Source organism: Ranitomeya imitator, chromosome 3 (genome assembly GCF_032444005.1).
Source record: "Ranitomeya imitator isolate aRanImi1 chromosome 3, aRanImi1.pri, whole genome shotgun sequence".
Taxonomy (NCBI): domain Eukaryota; kingdom Metazoa; phylum Chordata; class Amphibia; order Anura; family Dendrobatidae; genus Ranitomeya; species Ranitomeya imitator.
This window is the reverse complement of record NC_091284.1, coordinates 539,943,269-539,968,794: the sequence shown is the minus strand read 5'-3', so window position 1 is coordinate 539,968,794 and position 25,526 is coordinate 539,943,269. Positions and strand designations below refer to the sequence as shown.

General features: G+C 44.7%; 1 protein-coding gene across 3 annotated transcripts in view; it reads left to right on the top strand.

The window, feature by feature from the left end:
* Positions 1–25,526, top strand: part of OCA2 (OCA2 melanosomal transmembrane protein) — an 809,946-nt gene that overhangs the window by 500,467 nt on the left and 283,953 nt on the right. The window lies entirely within an intron of this gene.

The following is a 25,526-nucleotide window of genomic DNA, read 5'->3' as shown; positions in this document are numbered from 1 at the left end:
CACCACCTCTTCTCTTAAAAGAATCTCTCAAGGAGACAGTGCTGGTAATCTAAGAGCCTCCTTGAAGTTGGACCACATGTTTAACATAGGAAAGTGAGGATAATTGGGTATGGCTGGGAAGTGACTAAGCTAATTAAAATCCCCTATTGAGGATGGGACTGTCTGCAGTAACCAAATAAATAAATACAGTGCCTTGCGAAAGTATTCGGTCCCCTGGAACTTTTCAACCTTTTCCCACATATCATGCTTCAAACATAAAGAGAGCAAATGTAAATTTTTGTTGAAGAATCAACAAGTGGAACACAATTGTGAAGTTGAACGAAATTTATTGGTTATTTTAAATTTTTGTGGATATTCAAAAACTGAAAAATGGGGCGTGCACTCTCCATGAACTGGCCTTAGTGGAAACCACTTCCGGCCTGCTCCATTAATCATCAATTAATTGTGTAAATGTCCTGCCGATGGAGGGCAGCCGAGTGCTGTTTGTGACAAAAAGATAATAGCATGGTGGGTTCAGTTTGACCCCCACCCACCCTCCTGGCTATGCGCTTTGACACCCCCCTCTCCTCTCAGTGAGAATTTGCGTTTTTGTGGAGGTGCAGGGATAGGCAGGCTAGAAATTCCATGCATTCATTTGTATTTGTCTTTTTAAAACATGAATGCAAATAAAGATTCAAGCATTCGAATGTCAATGGAACATCATTTGATTCCCCGCCCTGGCATGCAGTGGCATGATCACGTTGTTGACATCTCTGCAGTATGATTAGGATACCTTTTATGATCCTGTATCAATGTAGGTGAAGTAATTCTTAATTTGACAGACATGACAATAGATCATTAAAGGGTCAGCATGCTCTTCGTTGCCCACATGGATGACACACAAACTGAAAATACAGCGATCTGGTTAAGGCCATGTATGTCAAAAGAACAAGAATTTGACATACACTTTCAAATTCCTGTCAGCCAAACTATAGTTTGGCCATCAACCATCTTGCCCAATTGTCCCGTATACAGGCAGCACGGTGGCTCAGTGGTTATCACTGCAGCCTTGCAGCGCTGGGGACCTGGGTTCAAATCACACCAAGGACAACATCTTCAAGGAGTTTGAATGTTCTCCGGGTACTCTGGTCTCCTCCTACACTCCAAAGACATACTGATAGGAAATCTAGATTGTGAGCCCCAATGAGGACCGCGATCATAATGTGTGTAAACTGTAAAGCACTGCAGAATATGTTAGCACTATATAAAAATAAAGATGATTATTATTATTACTAGATGGTGGCTTGATTCTAATGCATCTGGTATTCTAGAATCTGCATGTCCACGTAATACATTGCACAGCCACGTAGTATATTGTCCAGCCACGTAGTATATTGCCCAGCGACATAGTATATTGCCCAGCCACATGGTATATTGCCCAGCTTCGTAGTATATTGCCCAGCCACGTAGTATATTGCCCAGCCACGTAGTATATTGCCCAGCCACGTAGTATATTGCCCAGCCACGTAGTATATTGCCCAGCCACGTAGTATATTGCCAGTTACATAGTATATTGCCCAGTGACATAGTATATTGCGCAGCAACATAGTATATTGCCCAGTTACATAGTACATTGCCTAGTGACGTAGTATATTGCGCAGCCACGTAGTATATTGCCCTGTGACATAGTATATTGCCCAGTGACGTCGTGTATAGCACAGAGCCACGTAGTATATTGCCCAGTTACGTAGTATATTGCCCAGTGACGTAGTATATAGCACAGAGCCTCGTAGTATATTGCACAGCGACGTAGTATACAGCACAGAGCCACGTAGTATATTGGCCAGTCACGTAGTATATTGCCCAATGATGTGGTATACAGCACAGAGCCACGTAGTAAATTGGCCAGTCACGTAGTATATTGCCCAGCTACGTAGTATATTGCCCAGCCAGGTTTGTCACAGGTGAAAAAATAAAAAAATAAACATATTCTTTCCGAGGGCACCTTGTAGTCCACGGCAGCTTCCGGTCCCAGGGTTGGTATGAGCGCAGGACCTGTGATGACATCGCGGTCATATGACCGTGATGTCATGGTAGGTCTTTCTAGCGCAGGCGCGCAGGACCTGTGATGACGTCGCAGTCACATGACCTTGACGTCATGGCAGGTCCTTCTCCCATACCATCTTTGCCACCGGAACCTGCAACGGAAGATGACGGCCGGCACGAGCGACTACGGAGGGTGAGTATAGCAGGTTTTTTTAAAATTATTTTTAACATTATATTTTTTACTATTGATGCCGCATAGGCAGCATCAATAGTAAAAAGTTGGGGACACACAGGGTTAATAGCGGCGGTAACTGAGTGCGTTACCCACGGCATAACGCAGTCCGTTACCGCCGGCATTAACCCTGTGTTAGCGGTGACCGGAGGGGAGTATGCGGGCGACAGGCACTGACTGCGGGGAGTAAGGAGCGGCCATTTTCTTCCGGACTGTGCCCGTCGCTGATTGGTCGCGGCAGCCATGACAGGCAGCTGGCGAGACCAATCAGTGAATGAATAACTGTGACAGAAGGACAGACAGACGGAATTGACCCTTAGACAATTATATATAAGATTACACAGAAGAGCTGACTCTGAAGTATTTCTGTGCTGCCTGAAAGATTTCCTGCTGGACAAGATATGTAGTACAAAATAGGACATGCTGGAGCCTTATTTCTACTGATGATCTGTCAGGGGTCCCCATACCTATTAACTATCGGCCAAACCCATCATTATCTGTGGGTTCAGCTGATGTTCCTCTGTGTATGGGGCCATGATTTCACCCTTTTATGAAAATTTTCTGTAATATCGGCAGCTGTATTTGAGTTTGAGCTTTTTTCCATAGTAAGTAATGATATTTTATGACATTTCATTCAGAACACTAATACTAAAGTAATCATATTTTTCAGAAGAAACTCTGGAATGGGATACCTGTTTATTCACCCCATGAGGACATACTCTTATGTAGCTTTTGTAAGCTGATCAGCATTTCAAGCATACTTAGAATTTGCTATTCTAAATGAAGGAGTACCCTTTTGGTCTAGTGCTCAATGTACATAGTAGAACTGGCTGCATGCAGATGGCCTATGGTGTTTACTACAGGGCAATAAGATGCCTTAATTAAATATAATCATTTGTTAAATTTAAGCTGAAGATGTTACATTCAACTGGATGTAGAAATACCTGAATACTTTCAATGGCCAATCAAGCTTTGCTGCTAATTGGAGTCTCAGCACAGAATGACTGTTCAAATGAAGTACAGGTGCTCAGTGCACAAAGCCATGACCAAACACCTTCCCACAGGCTTGTCTTCTCTCTATCTCCTTTGTCTGGCTCTATAAAGGCAAAGTTGTCAATATCAGAAGGACGAAGTGGAGGTAATCACACCTTCCATCCACTTGCTTTTTTTAAGTGTTTGACCACACCATGTTGCACCCTCCTACATTGTTCTCCATCTATCTCCACCTTTCCCCCAATGCCCTTTTCTTTGATTGACAGGTCTGGATTTATAGAGCCAAATAAGGGTGCTGATTGATGGAAAATAAATAAGTGGAAACATGCACTTAAATGTTTGTCCATAACAAGGGTGCACCAAGCTCTTGAACATTCATTCTTTGCTGTCATATTCCCTTCACAAAGTTCTGACCCTTTGTTTGCGCGAGCTTCCTGAAATAACAAAACCCGACTATCTCAATGTATATGCTGTTTAGTATTGGAGACGCGCGTTCTGAAAAGCGTATATTACAGATGTGCGATATCCAAGTGAAAATTGGACACCATGCTGCCAATGTAATTCAATAAGATAACAGTTTTTTTCCCAGTGTACGAAAAACAAAACTTGCAGCACTCTACTTCCGGATATTGGATGCTACTAGACTGTACAAGTCAATGGGTGTATAAAAAAAATAAATGTGACTTTGTAGAAATCATCTGTGTAGCATACAATACTTAAAGATACATTGCCATTATCAACCTTGGAAACCGTATTCAATCATGCAGACTTTAAAAATTTGATGTATGAAAACAGACGCCACTAGGATGGCAATGGCTTAAAAATGGCCAAGCTTTCTGGATGAAACTCAGTCGGTTTTTCATTTGCACCATTAACAGCAGCCTTACAATTACTACTTCCAAAACTTCCAAAAGCCATATTTAAATATTAATAAAATCATTTATTTTTATTGCTGTAATGACAAAGCTGTTTTAAAACATTTTTTTTGTTTGTTGTTTTTATTTATATTCTTCGCCTTGAGTCGCTTCCCAGAGTGGGTGATGAATATGGATGTGCTGACGTGTTTCTATTATACCTTTCCCCTATTTGTTCTACTCCCGATTTTGGCTTACAAATACTGTTGTAAAATATTGAACATATGAATGTGGCGTTACTCTGGCTGCTTTTATATGGCAATCACTGTGATTGCTGAAAACTGGTATATTTAATGTTTCCAATTGGTAATGGGGAAGTCGAGAAATGAACCAGCAGTCAGCCTTCAAGCACTTCTGCAATCTAGTGCTAACACCATGAACACTGTGCTGTATCAAAACTTGACCAGAAATAATGTGGAAGGAAATAGAGAGATGTTATGGGATGGATCAGGGCATCTAATGTGATAAATACACAATTTAAATATTTTGTGATTGACAGTTATTTTTTTTCTATAGCCTAGCCACCATAGGGTCAATGTCAAGCCACGAACTGCCATAGCAATTTACTGACATCCCTCAGCTGATGGATGGCAGAGCGCTAATTTCATTTGCAATTTAGTAGTTAAAGGGCGTGATCACAGGTATTTCTCATTTTGGCCAATGCTGCAGCTCCGTGCAATCACAATGGTTTGAATGTACTCCATTCTGTGAAAAGTTTGTGCTGCAAACTATGTAAATGTACTTAACGGGTTAATTTTAACATATTTTACGATAATTCATATATAATATTTCTGCCATAAATTGAAATTCTTTAACAAAGTCAATGATTTCCAGTGAGGTGCATATGGGATACATTTTCTATTTGTTATAAACGTCACCTCATTTTTTTTCAAGCTTTTTCTTTAAGCAAAAAATTATTGGACTAAACATGTAGACAACAAGAACACTATATGGAATTAATTGTTTGAGTACTGCATATAGTTCAATGCATATAATGCTCTTTATGTACTGTAGCCATAAGTGCCCAGTTTCACTCCCGATGCTTCATGAGTTCCATTACATAGGCCAGAGGTGTAGAAAGGTTTTCTGGCACCTGTGGCAAGAATTCAGTTTGATGCCCCTCCCCTCCCAAGCACAAATGAGATTTGCACACATAGACCGGAGTCGCACTACCGTACAATATGGCCGAGTGCTATGCAATAAAACATTGCATAGCACTCGGCCCAGTGTTACTCTATGGGGCAGCTCAGATCAGCGTATTTTTGTCTCTCAGGCGTATTCGGCGTGCATGTGAAATCGCAGCATGCTGCATTTGGCACCGAGATTCGCCAATGCAAGTCAATGGGTGAGATACACTCATGCAGCACTCTGCTGCTGTCTGATTTTTTACACACCGATGTCCTTTGAAAAGCTGGCAATTCATCTGCTGAGTACAGTAAACTTTGATAATGGTGGTGTATCATGAGTGTGTGGGGCGCGTGTTTGATGAGGGTAGGGGGTTTTCAGAGCTCAGAGGCATGCTTGTAAACGGTCATTTTTTTAAACTTTGTGCGCACATTGTGGCTAGCCAAACAGGGCTCAGGAAACATCCACAATGTCCTGACATAACGGCTTGTCATTGGCTGCTGAAATCACATGTCCCTCTCCATATAAAGAGTGGACATCTTGTTTTAACGCCTTTTTGACCCTGTTAAAGCAAAGAGAGTTTGCTCCTGACACTGGCAGTATTTGCAGCTAGATTTTAGGTAGTTAGCTAGGCGGTTGCTTCTTAGTCAGACAGTATTGCTAGGTAGTGCCCTGTGTTGCTGTGAAACTGACCTTCCAGCAATATTTTTTTTTGCCATTATGGAGGTCCACAGAAAAAGACGAGGGCAATTTGTCGTATAAGTGTGTTGTGCACTGCTTCCATTATGCTCCATGCACAAGTATACCATTCTAAATCATATTTTTTCCCTAGGTAAATGTGAAACAGCAATGCCATAACCCACCTTGTCATTTTGTGGTGTGGTGACATTGTTCCACATAGCTCATGCACATGAAAAAAAGCAATCTTTTTCTGTTGGTAAACGTGATACAGCCCACTATATCCCACATTGTAATTATGTGGCAGTGATATGAAGCTGTCTGCAGATTTAGCGTACATAAAAAAAAAAAAATTATGTTGCTAAACGTGATACAACCGCCATCTCCCACATAGTAATTTTGTGGCGGTGAAATTGTGTGTGCAGAGCTGTTGCACATAATAAAAAAATTTGGTTTTACAATTGTGATACAGCAGTCAAAATCCGATTTGGAAAAAGTTTGGAGCATATCTTCAAGGTTATACAGGCGTCACCCACAAAAAAAAAAAATATTCAGTTACTAACGTTGTACAAATGCAACCATACAGCCTGCCATCTAAATGTAGTAGCAGATCTTGAACAGTCATGGGACAAATTAATTATAATCTCTGCGGACAGGTGAGTAATATTGTTGTTCATTTTAATTATTTTGCAGGAGACAATGGTGTCTCTGGAATGGGTGATGTTGTAAGTATGGTTTAATTAAGATTTATTATAGATGTCTGTTTCATTCTTTCTATCAAATGACTTTATTCTGTGTGTTTTTTCCTACAATTTGACTATGGGGTTACTAATGGGAGCTTTTTTTTGACACCTCTCCATTACTAACCCCAGGGCTTGATGCCACATGACAATACAAAGGTGACACCAACCCCTGCAACCTTCACCCAACTTGCCACAGCTATGGGGCAAATGGGAAAAGTGAGGCTAAGTGCCAGAATTGACATGTATTAGAGATGGGCCTTTTCTGGGGCAGCTGAGAGCTGATGGTTTTAGCCTGTGGTGGCCAGTATCCATAACCCCTTCCTAGGCTGTTAGCATCAGCCTGCAGCTGTCAGCCTAGCCTTTGCTGGTTATTAATCTGGTTATTAATTATAGGGGGACCCTACATAATTTTTTTGGGGGTCCCCCATTTTAATAGTCAGTAAAGGCTAAGTATACAGCTATGAGCTGATATTAATAGCCAGGGAAGCTCCATGGGCATTAACTTCTTCCAAGCCTATAAACATCTGCCCTGGGCTTTCCCTCTGCTGGTTAAGAAAATGATGTTGGAGCGCAAACCAGTTTTTGCAGAAAAATCTTTTAATAATTAAATACATGTTCCAAAAGCTGCACACGCACTGTACCAATTGAATATGTCACTGACATCTGTATAACTATTCTATGCTTATATTCTGTATGTAATCCATCTATTCTATCCTGTCGGGTCCTGTTGTGATTTTACTGTATGCAGCTGCTTAATTATATATACGTATATAATATATATAGTGTGTGTTTTGAAAAATATTTCCTTTGAAAATTGTGTAAATGACATAGAGAATTGCTCTACATAAAAGCTCATGTTAAAATCACATTGCAATTGGATAGCAATCGCACTGCATTTGGATGTAAATCGGATGCTAGGTGTGAAAAATCGAATTGTACTCGCATAAACAATGCATTACACTCGTGCGACTCTCGACAATGAGAATGGGACCAATTTTTTAATACGTTTATTGTGACTCCAGCCTTGGTCACATGCCTGCAAGCTACTCTATCAAATTCAATGTTTACTGAGAGAACCAGGAAGAAATGCTCATTGTCACATGACCATAAATATGAAAATGACATATGGTGAAGTAGCCATGTGATGACTGCTTGAACCTGAAAGCTGAGCTGAATCTTGATAGTGAGTATATTACATGCTGTTAGGATTGGCTACAGGGCTTCATTTTATAATTAAAGGGCTTTTTCATATTTGAGATGAAAGTCTGCAGTCACTATAGGTGGCTGCAGGCTTGTAAATTCTCACAGCACACACACGGCACAGTTTTAGGAATCTCCCTTGCACAAGTATGCGAGTTGTTTATTTCTGGGCACATTTCGACTAGACGTTTCCGGCATCACTCAATGTCTAGTTGGCATGTAACCACATATACAAAAATCGCCGGCATGAGAGAATCCTGAGAGAATGCAGTACGCACTGTGAGAATTCAGAAGGCTGCAGACTCTTCACAAACTTGGACAACTCCTTTAATGCTTCTAACATAAATAAAAATACGAGAATTGGTCAGAATTACAAAACAAATTACATCTAGGTACCTGATAGATGGCATTGTCACTGGAGTCGATCTTTCTTTCCTTCTTCATCTTGTCCAGATGCCATGATGACTTTTCTCATCCACAGCCCCTCTCTGCAGACCTCCATCTTCTCCGGTCGTGTGCAGCACATCCCCAGGCGATGCCCTTAAAGATAGCAATGTCATTATAATGCTGCTGAGTAAAAATATCTGCCCTATGCTGAGTCCCTGAATAAATAATTGCCAATCACTATATTTCCTGCACAAAATATAATCCTCACACTGTCCCTCTTATGGTACATGCTCTCCACACTGCCCCCTCCTTTCCATACTTTGCCCCCTCTTCACACTGGGTCCCACCTATAGGGCTCAGTCTCTATATTATGTACCCTTACCACACCCCCCTTCTATACTGTGCTCTTGCACTGCTCCCCTATGTTACCCCCCACACTACTCAGTCTTCTTTCCCCATACGGGCTCCTTGCCCCATTTCCCTCAATAGTCTCCTCTCACATTTCCCCCTCCCTCATACATTTACCCTCTCACTTTCCATACTGCCTTCGCACACATCCCTCTTACTCCCCATACTGTGTCCGCATACATTTCCCTTTCAGTCCTCATACTGTCCCCACTCACCCCTTCCTCATATTGTGTTTTCATATTTCTCCTGCTCTCCCAACTGCACCCCCCGCCGGCTGTGTCTTGGTCACATGCCCTGTCTACCGCCCTAGATATGCCTCTGTTATAGGCATATTATCTTTTTATTGTTTTGCACAAAAAGTAGAAATCCTACTTTCATATACAACGGATCAAACAGTTGCTATAATGATAGCTTGAGATGCATATGAAATGGAAGGCATTGGAGAGACTATGAAAAATCTCACCGAAAACATGTCCTTGAGATGCTGTTTCTGCTTACATCAACTAAAAGGTATTTAAAAATGAAGTACCAAAATAACCTACCGTTTATTAAAAATATGCAACATGTTCAAACGCGCAGCTACAGTCCGATGGATCTGGGTGCAAAATTTGGACCTGTTCCCCCACCTGCATGTTGGTTAGATATTTTAGCCCTTGTAGTGTTCTAAATCCTACAAAGAAATGTGTCCCCTCATAATATAATGTTGCCATAATGTACTAATGCCACCCATCCTGGGACACTTCATAGTACTGTATGATGTTCTCCATTCTGGCTCCTTCCTGGTAAGATATTCTTCATCCTGGGACCATTTATAGTATAACATCCTCTATCCTGGGCTCCTTGCCATAATAATGTCCAACATTCTGTGTCACTTTCAGTAGAAATGTCCCCATTCTGGGCCCTTTCCAGTAATAATGTCCAATATCCTGGGTCCCTTCTTGGTATAATACCCCATCATGTAATAATATCCCATTTTTGGTCTCTTTCCGATATAATTTCCCCCATCCTGGTACCATCTAGTAGTGATGTCCTCCATCCTGGCACCATCCAGTAATAATATCCCTCATTCTGAGCACCATCCAGTAATAATGTCCCCATTCCTGGTGTAAAGACCTCATTCTGGTCCCTTCCAACAATATATTTCCCCCATCCTGTTACAATGGTCCCCTGTCCGGGGGCAATACAATGTCCTCCATCCTGGTACAATGTCCCCCATTCCCAACCAGTAACGATGTCCCCATTCCCAACCAGTAATGATGTCCCCATTCCCCAACCAGTAGTGAAATCCCCATTCCCCAACCAATAGTGTTGTCCCCATCAAGTTATAGATGTCTCCCATCCTGGCTCCTTCCTGGCATAATGTCCCAGCTTCTTGGCCCATAAAATAACAAAAAAAACAACATTGCTCTCACCTTCCTCCACTGCTATGCCACATGGCATTCTCTTCTGTAACAAGAGCCGGCAGCTCACTTTGCCGTGGATGCTATGGTGACCCATGACATCACTGCAATGCGTCACCTGTGACTGGCATGCTGACCTCAGTGGCTAGTGGCATTTATTGCTATAGAGGGAGGCAGCAGGTCTCTGCGCCGCAGTGCATTCCAGCTGAATATGCGTTCTTGGACACACATCCAACTGAAAAATGTGCCAGTGTCAGCGGGTTCTCATTTCGCACTGGCTCGGCTGCTGTCGCACCTTCTGCAGCCGCCATCGTTATGCCCCGGAACGGGTTTAACCTACATTTTTGGGTTACATGTATACATTAGGATACAGAAATCAAAGATGACATGCCTAATGAGCTGTGACAAAAATAAATTCATGTGTTTACACTACTGATGCATTTACTCCATTCACTTCTACATCATTCTGCTTTCATGCTAAAGGTGTAGGAAGAATTTCTATTGTTTACAGTCTAATTATATATAAATGATCATATGTGCCAATATTTAATTTCTTGCAACTTGTTTAGCCAAAGTCTCATTCCTTGCTAGAAAATACTCCCTGTTGCAGTCTATCTAGCCATACCTAGATACACTTCAATACTTTACATTCTAATCATCTGGATTCTTAGATCTTCCCCTTAGCCATTTCCTTATTAAGGCAGGATTATAATATACAAGTACAAATAATAGTATTCACTCTGACTGCAATTTGAATTTCTTTCCTCTTTCATTATGCTGAAAAAACTGTAGACATCCTTCTCATCCCATACTTGCTAATTTGCTTCTAAACTTAGAAACTCTGCTACGCTTAACAAGACACGATTGCATTTATCACAATTAAAGTTTTAAACAAAAGCCTTATCACTGCTTGCTTCTTGACTCTCAAACACCTTTCAATTTTTTTGTAGCTGAATTTCTAACCCAATTTTTTTTATGTTCTATCTAGTTTTCAAAAGTTAATCTTTAGTCACTTGAAAATGCTAAATATCATCTGATCTTCTGCTAAGTCACTTCTGTGAATGTGATGTATAGTTTGGCATCAAATAAGGTATTATTCACGGGTGTTGCAATCTACAGTATTGTATAGTCTTTTCAGAAATGTGCAAAGCCCATTTTAGTCAGTGATCTGAAGTAGTATTGGATTTATATAAGCATTTCTTTAGCATGATATTGACTTCTTTGCACTAGCCTGGTGATATTGACAGCACATGGATTTTATAACTGATTGTGAAATTTTACATTGTTCTTCAGCATGGATATGCATGAATATTATATCCTCAACTATAAATTTGACATCAAATTCAGTTAGAAGAGACTGCCTCTTACTATATGGGCATCATAAAAGGATTTCATCACATATAGCTCCGTCTATAAACGAGAATATAGAGATATTGAAATGAGTGATTCTGGTGAATTTGTCCACTCAAGTATTGGTGTCATTTGTCTTTTAAAGAGAACTAGTCACCAAATTTAACTTACAAATATATTTTTTCCTATTGCCACGACAGCACCCACCGAGAGAGGGGATCCGCCCACCATAAGGACAGGAACCTACAGGTTAAAAAGGGGGGCTGTCCCTCTTTGCCTCCTCAGTTGGGTTCCTGTCCTGATGGGAACCTGTGGGAAGCAAGCTTACCTGGGTCCAATCAGCCTCTGCACGGTGTCTGTGAGAGCGGCAGAGCCTGGGGCACCAGAAGCAGCGTTGGGGTGTTCTGCAGACTCCCCCTCCTCATCTGATGTAGATGTCACAATCCCAGGGACTGGGTAGTGCCGCCCTGGGTCATGCGGGAGAAGATGAGGCTCCCTGCGTTCATCCGGAGCAGCAGGCCGGCACCGCGTATGGCCATTTTCTGGCGTCGGCATGTGGAGGCAGTAAAGCGCCCGTAACCCGGAAGTGAGTCTGTTGGACTTCCAAAGGGATTGGAGAAGTGTCACAGGAAGGGGCATGGCCGGACCTTCTTAAGCCAGCAGCAGCGGTGTGGTGTGAAGATGTCTTCTGTGGGGGATATGGACGAGCACCTACCACCCGTTCTGGTGTAACTTGAGCAGTGCAAAAAGGCAAAGTCAGTGGCAGCAGTCGATCCAGAGGGAGCGATGCCGCTGAGGGCAAAAGTGAACTGGGGCAACCTACTAGGTATGTCCAGCTCCACTGAATCCGTGAAGATAAAATTTCTTTATTCACAAACTTGTAGCATAGATGATACAAACTTCAGCACAAACCATGTGGGTGTGAATCTCAACGCATTTCTGGAGACTTAGGGTACCGTCACATTTAGCGACGCTGCAGCGATCTAGACAACTATGCCGATCGCTGCAGCGTTGCAGTGTGGTCGCTGGAGAGCTGTCACACAGACAGCTCTCCAGTGACCAACGATGCCGGTCCCCGGTTAACCAGGGTAAACATCGGGTTGCTAAGCGCAGGGCCGCGCTTAGTAACCCGATGTTTACCCTGGTTACCAGTGCTAATGTAAAAAAAAAAAAAAAAAAAAAAAAAACAAACTACATACTTACATTCCGGTGTCTGTCCCCCGGTGCTGTGCTTTCCTGCACTGACTGAGAGCGCCGGCTGGCCGTAATGCACAGCAGTGACGTCACCGCTGTAATCTGCTTTACGGCCGGCCGGCACTGACAGTGCAGGGAAGCAGAACGCCGAGGGACACGACAGACACCGGAATGTAAGTATGTAGTGTTTTTTTTTTTTTTTTTTACATTTACACTGGTAACCAGGGTAAACATCGGGTTACTAAGCGCGGCCCTGGTTACCAGTGAAGACATTGCTGAATCGGCGTCACACACGGCCATTCAGCGATGTCTGTGGGAGTCCAGCGACGAAATAAAGTTCTGGACTTTCAACGATGGCACAGCAGGATCCAGATCGCTGCTGCGTGTCAAACTCAACAATATTGCTAGCCAGGACGCTGCAACATCACGGATCGCTAGCGATATCGTTCAGTGTGAAGGTACCTTAAGTGTTGTGAATTCCGCTCTTGGGCTCCCTCCGGTGGTTGTAAGTGGCACTTTTGTGAGTTCTGCTCTTGGGCTCCCTCTTGTGGTTTCAAGTGGTATGGCTGCCCCTTGGAGTTAGCTGTCATCAGCTGCCTCCACTTATCTTCTCTTCTGCTCGGCTATTTAGGTCTGGCTGTTCCTTCAGCTAGTGCCACTTGTAAATGGTTTCTGGTTGGATTCACATCTCTTTGGATTTCCCTGTTTTCCTGACCAGTTCAGCAAAGCTAAGTTCTTACTTGCTCTGTTCTGTTCACAGATTGTGGACTTATCCGTTCAGCGCTTTCTATGTTTGCCCAGCTTATCAGTATGAATTAATTCTGTCTTGCTGGAAGCTCTGAGAAGCAGATTTACCCTCCAGACCTTTAGTCAGGTGTGGAGATTTTTAGTAAACTCTGCGTGGATTTTTGTAGTGTTTTATACTGACCGCACAGTATTCCATCCTGTCCTATCTATCAAGCTAGACTGGCCTCCTGTGTAGGGTTGAGCGACATTTACTTTTATAGGATCGGGTCGGGTTTCACGAAACCCGACTTTTTCAAAAGTCGGGTCGAGTGAAATCGGCCGATCCTATAAAAAAGTCGGGGTCGGACGAAACCCGAAACCCAATGCAGTGCATTGGGTTTCCATGGTTCCCAGGGTCTGAAGGAGCGGAAACTCTCCTTCAGGCCCTGCGATCCATATTTTAGTGTAAAATAAAGAATTAAAATAAAAAATATCGCAATACTTAACCTCTGACGCGCCCTGGTACCAACCGGGAACCTTCCTTCCTTAGAAACAGCCTTCCAGGACCTTGCGGTGACGTTTGCGGTGATGTCGCGGCTTGTGATTGGCCGCGCGGCCGCCCATGTGACCGCTCGCGCGACCAATCACAAGCCGCGACGTCACCGCGACGTCACCGAAGGTCCTGGAAGGGCTGATTCTTAGGAAGGAAGGCTGCCGGAAACAAGCAGGGCGCGTCCGAGGGTGAGTATATACCTAATAGGAATATACTCACCCTCGGACGCGCCCTGTTTCTTTCCGGCAGCCTTCCTTCCTAAGAATCAGCCCTTCCAGGACCTTCGGTGACGTCGCGGCTTGTGATTGGTCGCGCGAGCGGTCACATGGGCGGCCGCGCGGCCAATCACAAGCCGCGACGTCACCGCGAACGTCACCGCAAGGTCCTGGGAGGCTGTTTCTAAGGAAGGAAGGTTCCCGGTTGGTACCAGGGCGCATCAGAGGGTAAGTATTGCGATATTTTTTATTTTAATTCTTTATTTTACACTTAAATCTGAATTCCGATACAAATTCCCGATATAAACATATCGGGAATCGGTATCGGAATTCCGATTCTAGATTCAAAAGATCACCGACTTCATGGCCGACCCCACACAGGGGTCGGGTCGGGTTTCATGAAACCCGACTTTGCCAAAAGTCGGCGACTTTTGAATATTTTCGACCCGTTTCGCTCAACCCTACTCCTGTGCTCATCCTGGTTTAATTCTGTGTATATCGTTTTCCCTCTCCACTCAGTCATTATTTGTGGGGGGCTAATCTATCCTTTGGGGAATTTCTCTGAGGCAAGATAGTTTTCCTGCTTCTATCTTTAGGGGTAGTTAGCTCTTAGGCTGTGACGAGATGCATAGTGAGAGTTAGGAGCATTCCACGGCTGCTTCTAGTGTTGTGTTGAGCTTAGGGACTGCGGTCAGTACAGTTACCACTTCCTTCAGAGCTCGTTCCATGTTGCTCCTAGACCACTGCATCATAACACTTAAGCTCCCTTAATCATGATTAAGTGAGCTTAATCTGCAGAAACGCGTTGAGATTCACACCCACATGGTTTGTGCTGAAGTTTGTATCCTCTATGCTACAAGTTTGTGAATAAAGAAATTTTATCTTCACGGATTCGGTGGAGCTGGACATTCTTTTTTTTTTTTTTTTTGGACTTTACACGTTTAAACACAGCGGGTCTGTGCTCCCGAAGTTTAACTAATGCATCACGGATGAGCTGGTTTATTTCTCTTTTCTTCAAGTCTTCTAGGTACCCTATGTTGCGCTGGATCCCCACCTGCATCGGTACCCTGCTGAGGCACAGCTTCAGATGGTGAGTGCATGTATGGTCACCTGGTAAGCTGAATCTCCCTTCTGTGCTCTATGTTCCCAGGTAAAAAAGTCAGCTTAAACTAAGCACATGCAGTGTGCTTTGTGCACAGTACCCCTGCCTGACCACTATGGTAAAAGGCTGTGCCAGTCTTGCATATGCCAGACCCTGGAGGAGGAGGCTCCTATGCGTACATGGGATCTGAGGTCATTCATTAGGGAAAAGATCCCTTAAGGCAAGTCACAATGGGAATCACAAACAATAGGGAACCCAGGTCTGCTCAGGACCTGATGTTTGCTGGCTTGTGTCAGAGGAATCGTAAGTACTTCCTGGTCAATGACATAGTGAAAAACCTCATAAAAAGGGACTGGGATAAGCAGGATAACCGAGGATTTCTGCCATTTACCTCAAAATGGAAATACCCATTTGAGGATGACGTACTTGCGGAATGGGTTAAATTTCCCCATGTTGATGCAGCTGTTGCCTCCTCAAAGAGGTCAGTCCTTCCCCTAGAGGACAAAGGTCTTCTAAAGGATCCATCTGATAAGAAAGCAGACATGCTCCTGAAGCGGGTATGGGAGTCATCGGCTGGGGCATTCAAGCCAGCGATTGTGAGTACTTACACCGCCAGATCCATAATGGTCTGGCTGGACCAGCTGGAGGATCAGATATGGTCTGAGTTGCCTAGGTTGCTAGACGCCTTCTCACAAATCCGTGGAGGGGCAGCTTACCTGAAAGATGATTCAGTGGATTCATTACGGTTAGCCACCAGATCTGCTGGCCTGTCAAATGCTGTCCGCCGAGTGCTCTTGATAAAGAGCTGAAAGGGGGATGTGCATGCTAAAGCAAAATTGTGCCATACAGTGCTGGGGTGAGTATTTGTTTGGCCCCGTGCTTGATGAAATCCTCATGAAGGCAAGTGACAGGAAGAAGGGGTTCGCTAAAGGGTTTACCCCTACTTTTAGGAACACCTTTAGGAAGCTGTCGTCTTTCCAGAGAAGATATAGAGACCGAAACTGGAAGTCAGTGGAACCAAAGTGTAAAGGTGCCTCATCTTCCAAGCGTAGGTGAAAATTTCACTAGCCCTGATCTTCCAGTGGGTGGTAGATTAAGATATTTTTATAATGAATGGGTCAGTATAACATCCAGCTCCTGGATCCTCCGAATAATATCATCTGGACTGAGATTGGAGTTTCGGAGTATCCCTCCAGACTCCTTCCTGTTAACAATTTTTAGTAATTCCCCCACCAGCAGCGGCCCCTGGAAATAGTCAAGTCTTCTTCTGAGGTAGTGCAAAACATTAATGACATCATCAATATTCAAGTCAATTTAAAGGTGATGTGAAGCGAGGGACCCGTGACGAACCCCCAACGTTGGTCTTGGGTGGGCTACAAGACGTGTATCCTGACCCGGAATTCTGCCACACCAACGGGTTTTTCTTCAGGTCTGTAAAGCAAAGCAGTTTTTACAGTAAGATTAACAGCAGTTTCTGTTAAGAGGCAGTCTCTGTAAAAGCCTCCTTTGTAAAACCAGTAGAAAGCACCTTTAAGAAGGTGCAAACTATTTACAGTGGACAGTTTGTGAATCATTCACTGTCCATGATTCAAATTTTCTTAAGGCAAAAGGAAAAAGCAACTTTGTAAACAAAGGATCCCTTTAAACAGTGTATCCTTTAAGAGTTAACCCTGGACGGGTTTAAAGGTAGAAAAGGAAATGTTTTTAAGAACTATTTACAGTCATTTTCAGTGTTTCGAGGTTTCATTGTAATTCTGGAGGTAGCACTGGTGGAGGTAGCCCTGCTGGATGCTGGCAGCTGCCAGGTGCTACATAGGGGGCTCCCTCACTCCAAATGGGGGTCTGAGTACCCACCGTGTTCCGTTCAGGGGTAACCCTGGCACAGGTCACCAGGGAAGTTGGCTCAATGGCCAGAACAGTTTCGGTAGTTGTGACAGTACATACCATGGTCCTAGTAAAGGTACAAGTTGGCGTGACAGTTGTAGTAGTAGTAGTAGTGGTGGTTGTTACAGGAGGCGGCATAGCTGGAGCTTTGGCATGGTGTGTCACAATGTCTCTTTTCTTGTGCACATTTAAGGCAAATCAGCTTTTTTCACCGAAATGTCTGTTGTAGGTGACACTGTCTCCCGGGTATAAGTCTCTGTCTGGATGTCCCTCCCAAAGGTGAGATTCTACATCCCTGTGATTGACGAATATCTCGGCGTATAATCCTGGCTCTTTGATAAAGCCCCATCCTCCTTGGAGTTTAAAGGCTACGACTGTACCCTGCTTACGCAGGGCCTGGCTAGTGGCATGGTCCTTGCGGGCCTGTGCTTTGACTGCTAGGTCACGCTTATCAAAAGCCTTGCGTTGGGCCTGATGTCTCTCCTCCTTCTCCTCCCACTTGCGGGCAAGCTGGGCCTGATAGTCCTCCCAACTCAAAACTTCCACAGTCTCTCCCTTCTGTTTGTCTTCCTCGGGGAACCCCATAAAATCTGATCCGGGATTCCCCCAGCGGTATACAGTCCGCTCTGCATATACTTCACCTGGCAGGGTGGTGGGCGCGATTGGGGCCTGCCTGAACTGCTCCATCCCCGTGGCTCGGTCCCAAGGTTTGAGACGCTGCAGGCGGTGGGTACCGCGAGGAGGTGGCGCCTCTACAGGGCCTATCAGTAGTCCCTCTATCACTGTGGCAGGGTCGGCGGGCTTACCGACCGCAGCGGTGTCCTCGACGTCGGCTGGCTCAGCTGGCGGCAGCATCTGTGGCGGTGCTGGCGGCAGCTCCTGGAGCGGTGTAGGAAGCGGTGTTGGTGGCGGTGCCGGTGGGTCCTCCACAGGCGGTGTCCGGTACGTGGCCTTGGTGTTCACCCGCAGCTGCAGGAGCTGGTCAATCAGCTCTTTCACTCCTGTCTGCAGGAAGTCAGCGTCAGCAGTGGAGGCCTGGTGGCGGCGCCTCTCCTGGTGGCTGGGGGAGTCCTCTGCTCTGACCCCATGCTCTGGTTCCGGGTGGCTGACCATGGCATCATCCACGTGGCTGGCTCCTTCCTCGTCCTTTTCCCGCTCTCTTCTCCGTGGGCGGTTTCTGTTTCTTTGTCTCCGCCCGCCATTGATGATCAGGAGGCCGATCTCGGCTGCTGACAGACACGTCCTCAAGGTACAGAGATATTTAGATTGGGCGGCCATTGTTTTTCGCGCTTCTCAGTTCGTTTATGCCCACAACGCCACACCCTTCTTCTCTTGCACTCCTCGTCGTGCTGTAATGGCGGCAGTTTTGGCGGGAATTTTTGGTGGTAAATGGCAATACACCGTTCTTTCAATAAATCACAGTTCAAATACGATTCTGGCACAGTTCTTAGGTGCACATGACCTGATTTTCAGGCTTAAGTAGATCCTGTTCGTGACGTCAAAATGGATCGCCCCCAGTAGGGCAGTGGGGTACTCGGAGCCGGGCCCTTCGGTTCTCAAGGGGGATGTCACAGTGGCTGACCCGGTCCGTGGACCTAGGGATGTCCATTAATAAATGGGGAAAGGTCTTTAAAGGGATAATGTTCATGATGCCATCTGTGGTATTCAGTCAGCGTGACTGATGCTGCTTAGGGGTCTGCTGGGGTGATGTTATGGCAGCTAGATGGTATACCTTCCCACAGGTGAAGTATGTCCCCAGGGCTTCCCAGTGTGTGGATGGTGAAAGGCACAGTGAAGAACGAGGACACAAGGTTGCAGTCTCTTTACCTTTACTAAATGCTTCAGCATCCACAGTCCAGAGCACCAGATCACAGGGTAGGCAGAGTCCCCCTATCCAGGTGGAAATCAGTAGCCTTCCTCTAGCGCCTAGGTGTTGTAGTACCTCCCTGCTCTGTGTCTCGGTAAGGTCCTCACAACTGTTGTGGATGTTATGTCTTTCTCTCTGTCTCCCAGATGGATAGGAACAACCCGTATGACCGGTGGCTTGAGGCTTTTTACAGGAGCTCTTAGATACCCCGGCCTGCCATTGTTGCCACCATGCCTCCTGGGTAAGGGTCGGGCAACTAGTATGGAACTAGCTGTCCTGCCGGTCTCTGGAGCCAGGCTTGGAGACTATGACTCCCTCGGTGTTCCGGCTATTGCGCCTAAGAAAGAGGCAGACTTTTACGGGGCAGACCTCCTTCTGGTTTCCTCTCCTTTTGCTATGATTTCGTTTCTCACTCTCTGCAACACAATTCTCCTTCAATGTCTCTTTCTTAGGATGCTGCCGCATGTGGGGCAGGCGCAGCTCTGTGGCCTTCTTTCCAAGCTTCTGACAGGATCCCACCCCTGTCAGGGACCCACTACCTGAGTGGAGCTCAGATAGCAGCTCACTGGGTGAAGCCCAGCTCACTTCTGCCTGGGTCAATACCCAGTCAGCTTCTGCCTAACTTCCTATCCAGACCACCAGTTTTACCTAATTGTTAAGAGTGCCCTAATAAATAGGAGCGTAGCTCCCCCTGGTGGACTGGAGTGTGAAGTGTGGTGTGTGGTATGTGATACCTGGTAAAGTGATCTCCTTTATTGCCTTCAGAAGTAACATTACTCCCCCTGGTGGAAGAATGACATTACTGCAACAACCAGGACCCTGGGGCGCTGCACTTCCATGGAAGTTTTCAAACAAAGGCTGGGCAGACATCTGTCTGGGATGATTGTGAATCCTGCTTTGAACAGGGGGTTAAACCAGATGACCCAGGAACTCCCTTCCAACTCTACCATTCTATGATTCTATGAAGTCAAGAGAATAATGAACAATCCGGATCTCTCCTTGAAAGACGCAATGTCCCAGCTGGGTTTTCTGATGTCTTGTATACCAGCTTTACAGTTGGCTCAGTTTCACACTAGGACACTGCAAAAGGAGGTGCTCAAGGCAAAAAGGAGGCTGCGAAGCTACCTTGGAGGGAGATTGCAATTGTCGGTTGCCACGGTCAACAGTCTATCCTGATGGCTATTGAGTACAGTGGGGCAAAAAAGTATTTAGTCAGTCAGCAATAGTGCAAGTTCCACCACTTAAAAAGATGAGAGGCGTCTGTAATTTACATCATAGGTAGACCTCAACTATGGGAGACAAACTGAGAAAAAAAAATCCAGAAAATCACATTGTCTGTTTTTTTAACAATTTATTTGCATATTATGGTGGAAAATAAGTATTTGGTCAGAAACAAACAATCAAGATTTCTGGCTCTCACAGACCTGTAACTTCTTCTTTAAGAGTATCCTCTTTCCTCCACTCATTACCTGTAGTAATGGCACCTGTTTAAACTTGTTATCAGTATAAAAAGACACCTGTGCACACCCTCAAACAGTCTGACTCCAAACTCCACTATGGTGAAGACCAAAGAGCTGTCAAAGGACACCAGAAACAAAATTGTAGCCCTGCACCAGGCTGGGAAGACTGAATCTGCAATAGCCAACCAGCTTGGAGTGAAGAAATCAACAGTGGGAGCAATAATTAGAAAATGGAAGACATACAAGACCACTGATATTCTCCCTCGATCTGGGGCTCCACGCAAAATCCCACCCCGTGGGGTCAGAATGATCACAAGAACGGTGAGCAAAAATCCCAGAACCACGCGGGGGGACCTAGTGAATGAACTGCAGAGAGCTGGGACCAATGTAACAAGGCCTACCATAAGTAACACACTACGCCACCATGGACTCAGATCCTGCAGTGCCAGACGTGTCCCACTGCTTAAGCCAGTACATGTCCGGGCCCGTCTGAAGTTTGCTAGAGAGCATTTGGATGATCCAGAGGAGTTTTGGGAGAATGTCCTATGGTCTGATGAAACCAAACTGGAACTGTTTGGTAGAAACACAACTTGTCGTGTTTGGAGGAAAAAGAATACTGAGTTGCATCCATCAAACACCATACCTACTGTAAAGCATGGTGGTGGAAACATCATGCTTTGGGGCTGTTTCTCTGCAAAGGGGCCAGGACGACTGATCCGGGTACATGAAAGAATGAATGGGGCCATGTATCGTGAGATTTTGAGTGCAAACCTCCTTCCATCAGCAAGGGCATTGAAGATGAAACGTGGCTGGGTCTTTCAACATGACAATGATCCAAAGCACACCGCCAGGGCAACGAAGGAGTGGCTTCGTAAGAAGCATTTCAAGGTCCTGGAGTGGCCTAGCCAGTCTCCAGATCTCAACCCTATAGAAAACCTTTGAAGGGAGTTGAAAGTCCGTGTTGCCAAGCGAAAAGCCAAAAACATCACTGCTCTAGAGGAGATCTGCATGGAGGAATGGGCCAACATACCAACAACAGTGTGTGGCAACCTTGTGAAGACTTACAGAAAACGTTTGACCTCTGTCATTGCCAACAAAGGATATATTACAAAGTATTGAGATGAAATTTTGTTTCTGACCAAATACTTATTTTCCACCATAATATGCAAATAAATTGTTAAAAAAACAGACAATGTGATTTTCTGGATTTTTTTTTCTCAGTTTGTCTCCCATAGTTGAGGTCTACCTATGATGTAAATTACAGACGCATCTCATCTTTTTAATTGGTGGAACTTGCACTATTGCTGACTGACTAAATACTTTTTTGCCCCACTGTATATAATCACTGCACTCGTACAAATTGAGGAATTTTGCTTCAAGTGAAAAATTAACGTTTTGGCCAATTAATGGCCTTGATCACAATGCCGCCCTTGGAGAAATTTCTCTAGGTTAGAACACGAAATGTCAGTATGGATGGTTGGAGTAAGTGTGAATGGACAAAATCTTCTGTAAGTGGTAAAGTTGTGTATACAGACTCGAATATGTCTTGGGAACAGCTGGATAGCGTTGCAGTAGATGCCGACACCAGTTGCTATTTAGCGAATCCTGGCACGTATTGGGTCTGAAAACAAATTCAGACAAAACAGGACGGTGCTGTAATGTAGGTTAGGGAGCCGAATCCAATGGCGATAGCGCAGTTGTGGAAACAGGTGCAGCGATACCCAGGAGCATATGAGAGATGCAGCTGCAGGAGCCAGCGTTGGTGGACAAGTGGGAGATGCTGGTACATGTGTGTCAGAGCACAGGGTAGCAACTGTAGATGCCTCTCCATTACTAACTTGTGGGGTTGATGTCAACTGCCATAAAAAAGCTGACATCAACCTCAAAATTTTACCTCACTTGCCACTGCCCCAGTGCAAGTGGGAAGAGTCAGGCAAAGTGCCAGAAATGGCTCATATTATAGATGCGCCTTTTCTGGGTCAGCAGCAAGATGTTGTTAATTTTAGGCTGGAGAATAGCCCCAGCTGTCTGTTTTAGCTTGACAGGTTGGGAAAAAGGGGGGGAACCCCATGCCATTTTGTAAAAATTTATTTATTTAAATAAATAATAAAAAACAAATGTCATGGGACCCATCTATTCTTGATAACCAGCCATGATAAAGCTGACAGCTGAGGTTTGCAGCCCGCAGCTATCAGTTTTGCCTGCACTGGTTATCAAAAGAGACACCACATTAATTTTTTTTGTATTCTTTATAGCGTAGGTGTCAGCTGATGAATACACCCATCAGTGACACATGCTCTCGCTGTTATCCACGCCAGCAGGCATAGGCTGACTGGAGTTGTAGTGTCACCGGATTAACACAACAGAGAGGAGCCTGAAGACCGCAGCCTCTTATTGCTCCTACTCCTGTGCTGAAATGAAGCATGTCACCTTCTATTTAAATGGTGGTAATTTCTTTTGGCAAATCAGGGGTTAATCGGCCATGTTGGGAGCTCTGGGAGTCTGATCTCCAAGATGAGCTCATTTAGCCACTCCCAGACCCTTTATAATCTGGGTCCTGATTGAAACTCGTATCAGAGCTAGCTTATGCTGCATGGTTTGAAGGAGTGGTGTTTATATGAGGAGTTATCTGTGACTATTGTGTCACTTTGTAAGTGTGATATTTCCCACTGTTTTTCCCCACACTTCCGCTCCCCGGTGCAATATTCTGTTATATGTGAGTGAATATTTGTATGCCTGGTATTTTGAGTTACCCTTGTTCATGTTGCCTTGTTTGTTGGGTTGGTGTTCTGCGGTGTACTGTAGCACCCCTCTTCCCTAGGAGGAGGAGGAGAAGAGATGGAGAGCAGATTCAGGAAATAAAGCAAGGGTGGCGGCCCCGGCATCTTCACCTTCAGAAGTATTTCAGGGAATAGGATGAGCTAGTGTGCCCCCTATCGTTAGGGACAGGGAAGGAGCCCCTACTCCCGGGTCATCCAACAGGTGAAATGAGACAAGTAGTTTCTCATCAGCCATCGTCTCTGATGGGCAGTAAACTTTTGACCACCGATCACAGCTGCTGGCTCACGTTATCATCTGACAGCGATGAACTGTAGCTTTCTAACCAGTGGTGGTAATATTAGTGGTGATCAGAGCCAGCGGTGATTCTCACTGTGTCATGCACATAATGGCATGGAAACCATCCGTTGTTCAAGGTGCCGAACCTGAACAGTAACAAAAACTTCATGGAGTGTTCAGTGTCTGTGTTTGGTACAGACCCCAAACTTTACCGTTCAGGTTCCCCATCTCTAGTGAAAAGTCCCCTTTAAAGCCTGCTTCAATGTGAAAATCAGTAATTTATTTTATTTGAAGACCAATATTTGTAACTAGGGATGCCATCAGGGCATTACTGCCCTTACTTTCTTATGAGGCTGGTGAGCAGAGTTGGCCCAGACCCTCTTTACTTCTCACCAGACCCAAGCGGCAGGTTTTTGCGGGTTCATTTAAAATCTATATTGCCGTGTGGGAAGCCTTCCAGCCTGGCAACAGTTGAGAACTGCCAGTTAATCAAACTCTTGCAGCTGACGTCAGTGCGCACGTCACCGTCTTATGACATCACTGCTATATGCCAGCGCATCTGCACCTTAGATGAATCAAGGAGAGGACACCACTGGACCTCGGCCAGGTAAGGAGAAAATAAGAGAACATGTGCTGCCCGGAAATGAGAGAGCATGTAGGGCCAAGAATGGAGTACATATGAGAGCAGAATGTGGGTCATTACTGTAGGAGCTAGTCATCTGATATTATTACTGCTGTTATGTATTTTATTTTTGAGGATACTGTTTTCAGTGTTGGATGGGGAATTTCTGGGCAGGGTGACACTGTCGCTTTTTTTCTTCATCTGGTGTGGTGTAGAAGTTGGGAAAAATTTTGGCAATGTGCTCTAGATTACAGTGTTATTTTCTGCAGCAATGAGTCCTGGCTGGAAGAAGTGATGGCGGTCTCTGCTGGATGGAGATGAAGGACTTCAACTAGAGATGTCACCAGTGTTAAGTCAGTGTGTTACCTGTACACTGACAGTATATACTATATACAGAGGACCTGTGTAAAATGTCATTGGTAATAACTGTATTACCTATACACAGACTACCTGTGTATAATGTCAACAATGATCGCTGTATTACTTGTAAACTGACAGTATATACAGTGCTACTCTGTACAAAGTCACTGGAGATGCCTGTATTACCCCTGCACTGTATACTATGTACAAAGCTCCTGTGTTTACTGGCACTTATGCTAATATTAGTTTTGTGCTTTTTATTAATGTTCAGTATTGTAGTATTCAATCACTGTGATATGTGGTCCGACAATATACACTGTACACTTTGTACAGAGCTCCTGTGTATAATGTCACTGGTGATCACTGTATTACCTGTACACTGACACTATACACTGTACTATGTACAAAGCTCCTGTGTTTAATGTGTTTAATTCACAACCCTCGTATCTTCCCTATTCTACAACCCCAAACTGTTATTCAAAACCTTTAACTCCTTACTCCGCCCCCCACTGCTCCCTCCAACCTCTCTCATCTCTGCTGAGGACTTTGCCACACACTTTAAAAATAAGATCGACCAGACAAGGTAAGTCCTCATTGTTCAACCACCACAACCCCTTTGTATACCAGACCAATTCCCAAACCCCATAACCTCCCTATCCAACATCACTGAAGGGGTGCTTAATTGTCTCCTCTCCAAATCGCACCTAACCACCTGTGCGCTTGACCCCATCCCACCTTCTCCCCAACCTCACCACCACACTTATCCCATCCCTAACCCACCTCTTCAACCTATCACTATCTTCTGGCACCTTCCCTTCTGCTTTCAAACATGCCACAATCACGTCTATCTTTAAAAAGCCAACCCTCAATCCAACTGCTATGTCCAGCTATCGCTTAATATCACTGCTCCCATTCGCTTCCAAACTCCTGGAGCAGCACGTCCACTCTGAACTTTCCTCCCACCTCTCATCTAACTTGCTCTTTGACAATCTATAATCTGGTTTCTGCCCCCATCACTCAACTGAGACAGC